At 35.5% G+C, this 5,113-nt stretch overlaps 1 protein-coding gene across 1 annotated transcript in view; it reads right to left on the minus strand.

The window, feature by feature from the left end:
* Positions 1 to 5,113, minus strand: part of LOC121631406 (4-galactosyl-N-acetylglucosaminide 3-alpha-L-fucosyltransferase 9-like) — a 48,423-nt gene that overhangs the window by 17,786 nt on the left and 25,524 nt on the right. The gene's annotated exons all lie outside the window — the stretch shown is intronic.

The raw sequence follows: 5,113 nt of genomic DNA on the forward strand, positions 1-5,113 counted from the left end.
CCTACCTCCCACACACACCCAAAGACATAAAAAAAGAAAATAAAAAAGAAAAACAGTGGTCCACAACTAGGTTAGAGTATGGTTAAGGCAGGTTCTGAAGAGTAAGCTTAATGGGAATGACAAAGTCCAAGCCATCAACACAAGTGCCCTGTCTGTTATCTCTCTCTCTCTCTCTCTCTCTCTCTTTATATATATATATATATATATATATATATATATATATATATATCAGCATGATATTAGCATGTCATTAAAGCATGAAAAGATCAATTTTAAGTTTCAAATATAATCCCTGTACACCTTTTACAAATAATTTCTAAGGTTTTGCGTGTCAAGCAGAAAAAAGGCATGGGACACTTCATGACTGAGACATTTGAGCTGTATTAGCTTCAGGGCACAATACTAGATGCTATTATTTCTGCAGATGTGATATATATGATCTGTACATCACATTTTGTGTACCAAGAGAAAGAAATATAAAACAGTAGGACAGAATAGCTTATTCTTTAAGCAGTGTATTCTACAATTGGAGCAGGGACACATTGAAAACTTGCAGAACACTGGCCCAAGAGGTCCATGTTTGGTGATTACTGACCTAGGGCTTAACCTATACTGGTGGTTCAACATACCCAAGGCATCTTTAAGTGACCGTGTGTAACTAACAAGAGAGATCTTTCTAAGAGGTCAGTAACTCTATAAGTAAATCCAGGTGGATTTGTGCAACTTTATGTAAAATGTAGAATGTAGAATGGAGTGCAACCTTCCTACCTCTCACACACACCCAAAGACATAAAAAGAAAGAAAGAAAGAAAAAAAAAAAACACAGTGGTCCACAACCAGGTTAGAGTATGATTAAGGCAGGTTCTGAAGAGTAAGTGCCCTGCCTGTTTTCATATATCTATCGATATATATATATATATATATATATATATCCCACACACCCAAAGACATAAAAAAAGAAAATAGAAAAGAAAAACAGTGGTCCACAACCAGGTTAGAGTATGATTAAGGCAGGTTCTGAAGAGTAAGCTTAATGGGAAAGACAAAGTCCAAGCCATCAACACAAGTGCCCTGTCTGTTATCTCTCTCTCTCTCTCTCTCTCTCTCTATATATATATATATATATATATGTATATACATGTTAAAATAAAAAAGACAAACGGATATCAGCTGGTCATTAAAGCATGAGAAGATCAAACAATTTATGTTTGTGTGTTGCAGGTGTTATTTTTATGCAGCATGGCTGTGTTACCTGATTTTTAACCTTATAACGAACTGTAAGAAAAATCCTGTGTATTATCATTATTTTCATATTTTTGTGATTTCATTTGTTATTCATCATGATACTTTGGACAATGGATAATTATGTTTTTAGAATCTACTTTGTACCAATTATTATAATTTAGGTATTAATATTTAGAAATGTACTCAGCAGCATTTTTGCTTGTGTGTGTGTGCTGATTATGCTTGGGAACCAAAGGTGAAGCTGTGGATAAGACATGATTGGGCAAGAAAGACCACTACATACTCGGCTCTCCATATCTTATCTTATAGAAAATGTTGAAACCTGAAACTGTAGTTCTGAAGTATTTGATGTTTGAGGGAAGAACTCTGTGAACCTCCCCTATAAAATCTTGTGATCTGTAAACCAGTTCAGTGTGTGTATCAGACTCGTATGTTCGTAAGTAAATTGTTAACATTAAGTAATGGTCTGTGTCTTTCTTGTGTTGAAGGTTAAGCTTAGCAGTGCTTGGTGTTTGGAAGAATTTTCCTAACAAGAACAAATAAAAAAATAATAGAGTAGATTTATTGTAAACATTTTAATTAATTTTCTGTCGTCTAAAATGAAAATGTATTAAAATGGATTTAAGTTATAAACCAACTTCATGATACAAAAAAATTCAGAGCTTAAGCTGAAGTTACTTGCCTTTTCCAATTTTTCCTCTTAGATTGGTGAATACCAATCCCTCTGTAAGTTCAAGTGTCATGCTGACTGGCCCTATTTTACAAAGGTGAAAATAAAATGCCCATAAAAAGTCGTGAGACTGGCAAGCTGTGTGCAGACAAGGAAAAAATGACAAACAGAATGCCAAAAGAATGAATGAAAATGAATAATAATATTCAAGAGATGCACTGGAATCTGTTTGTCATCATTTTGAAGCAATACACTTGGTTATAAATAATCACAAGGTGAGATTTTGATCATATAAAAAGTATTATGTAGAAATCTGCAAAAAAAAAAAAAAAAATTCCCCAACATGGACAGGGAGTCTGATGTTTGGTCCTATGAGCACTCTACAATGCACATACTGGGGGTGTAGCAGCTAGTTTCAATTTTCAGTTCAAAGTCGTTATTGTCATTATACAAGTGTAATGAGATTTGAGGGGGGCAGCTCCTAAAATATTACAAAAAATAATAGTATAAAGTATAGAATAAAGCAGTTTTAAATCACTAAAAGACACACAGAGGCTATAGCCAATGTTGGTTAATAAATAAGTAAAAAGTAGTAAGAGTTTGGGAAGCCTCGTTGGGAATATTGCACAGAGGTAGAGAGTACTTAAGGGGGATGGGAGGTGGTCAATATAATTTTGAGTCCAGAGTGATGATAGATTTAAGAAAGAAAAGGGGTTTTTAAATTTGTTTGTTCTGGCTTTCATGCATCTGTAGCACCCACCAGAGGACAACAGGTCAAACATGTAGTGGCCAGGATGTGATCTGTCCTTAATGATGATATATGCTTTACTGAAGAAGCGGGGGGTGTAAATGTCCATCAGAAAATGGCAGCCAACAAATTTCTGGGCAGTTTGAATGACCTGAATGACCTGAAGCCTCCTTCTGCCTGCCCCAGTGCAGCTGCCGTACCACACTGTGATGCAATACGTCATTAGGCTCTCAACGGATGAGCGGTAGAAGGTCAGCAGCATATTGGTGCTCAGGTTGTTCTTCCTGAGAACCCTCAGGAAATCTTTCAATCTCTCCTTACAGTTTGTAAAGCTAACTGACACCTGCAGTGTCCAAACACAACCAGCATCCTCTTAAAATGTGGTGAGCTTGTGGAGCGAGTGCATTTGTTTATATAAAACCACTAGATGAATCTAAAGGTTAGACAGAGGTGTCATTAAGCAGGGTACCAGAGCATAACCTTGAGTTCTTAATGAAACTAATCTTAATAAATAAAGCCAGTGTTGTGGTAAATTTGAATTATTAAAGACCACATTCAACAGGTGGCTCTGGGAGCCAAAGATTACTTGGAAATCTATGGAATGATATTACGTGCAGTTGAGGGAATGGATCGGATTAAATCCTATCCTGATTTTGACTTGTTCTGGAATGAACGACAGATAGTTTAATTTATTCCTGAGGAAAATTATGTTAGACCACAATCTTCAATATTTTGCTATTGAACCGATGTTTCTGTTTGTCAAAATACATGCAGATGGACAGAACATCGTAATTTTTGGACGGGAAACTTTTTTATAATTATTTTTTTTAATAAAAGCAGTTTTAATTTATGCAAGACAGCAAAGGTAAGACATGCTTTCTGACTTTTACAAACGAGAAGCATAAATCGGATCTTCTTCTACCTCTGGTTTGGTGAATCTTGGTCATAGTGAGATGAAACTTCCAGCTGTGGAATCTGTAAGATGTGTGCTTTCAGTAGAGGAGACGTTTGTACATGTTCATGCCGTGAGGTGGACACGGGGAGACATAATTTGTGTTTACATATTTTTCGGACTTTGTGTAGCTGCTCTTTAAATAATTTGTTGTCTTAACTGTGTTTGTTGGTGATAGAAATGGTTTTACTGAGCTGGTAGTTGAGATTCTGGACTTTCTGTGGATACCACACATGTTTATAGTTACATCTACAGACCTGACGCTACACCCGGAACGATATGTTAACCCCTTAACTCCCGGTAGCGGAGGCTGAAAATTAAAGTTTAGAGAAATTATAGGCCAGAAACCTGGATAATGAAACACTGAAGGTGCATGGATGGAAGTTATTGTGCATATTGTGAATATTTCTCTCTTCTCACCATCTAGAAGCTGTGAGATTCTCATCCTGCTTTCTGTCTGTTCACCTGATGCTGATATTCATCACATATTGTTCCTTCTGTGTTTAGAAGGAAGCAGCTTCACAGCTTTAAATTCATCTTGCTGACTTTTTACCTTTTAGTTATTAAATCCTGAACATTTCATCCTTCTTTGTCATAAATATTTGATTTTATAAATATATATGAAGAAATATTTTATCTGAAAATTGCTGCTAAATCTGTGTTTAGTGCAGGGGTCTGCAACCTTTCCAATCCAAAGAGCCATTTTTCCCTCAGCCAGCTAAATAAAACTACTTTAGAGACGCAAATGTTACGAGACTTTTCAAAAAGGCAAGTTAATCTAAATTTTTAATGAAGAGCCACCATAGGAGGTTTGTTTTGAGTGATGATTTTGATTGATTTTTAAAGAACCACATTTTTATTTCCATTTTTAAAGTTTTAAAATAAAGAAAAACATAAAACCTTTATAAAAAAAAGAGGATAGACAGACTTTCTGCTAAGGAATGTAGATATTTGTGGAAAATGATGTAAAAGAAAGGAAAAAAAAGTCCATGGTTTCCAACCTAATGACAGGAAAGACAGATTTAAAAAAAGATTTTAGCCACATATTTAGAGGCATTGTGGAAGGTCCAGAGAGACACTTGCAGCTCCAGAGTTGCAGGTTGGAGACCCCTGATGTCGTGTTTGTAAACCAAAACTTACTGCATTTTCTTTTTATAGCTGTAGGCCTTTTTTTAAAGGAAAGAGACATTTTGTGCATCACGATGCAATTAATCGCAGCATGTCATGCGATTAATCGCTATTAAAAATTTCAATCGTTGCCCAGCACTAATTATTTTATATTATTATATGTGTATATGTTAATGAGCTGAACCCCAGAAGACAAAACAAAGCTGACTTTTTTCAAACACAGACACGCCTGAGTGTCCACTGAATTTATTATTATCTAAGAACAAATCCAGGGCATCAACCATTCATAGAAACTATCTTGAATTCCATCCTACAAATGAAATTTAGAAAATTTGTAAGTACAAAAAAAGAGGCCATGGAGGCTAACTGT

This window comes from Melanotaenia boesemani, chromosome 20 (assembly GCF_017639745.1).
Source record: "Melanotaenia boesemani isolate fMelBoe1 chromosome 20, fMelBoe1.pri, whole genome shotgun sequence".
Classification (NCBI taxonomy): Eukaryota; Metazoa; Chordata; class Actinopteri; order Atheriniformes; family Melanotaeniidae; genus Melanotaenia; species Melanotaenia boesemani.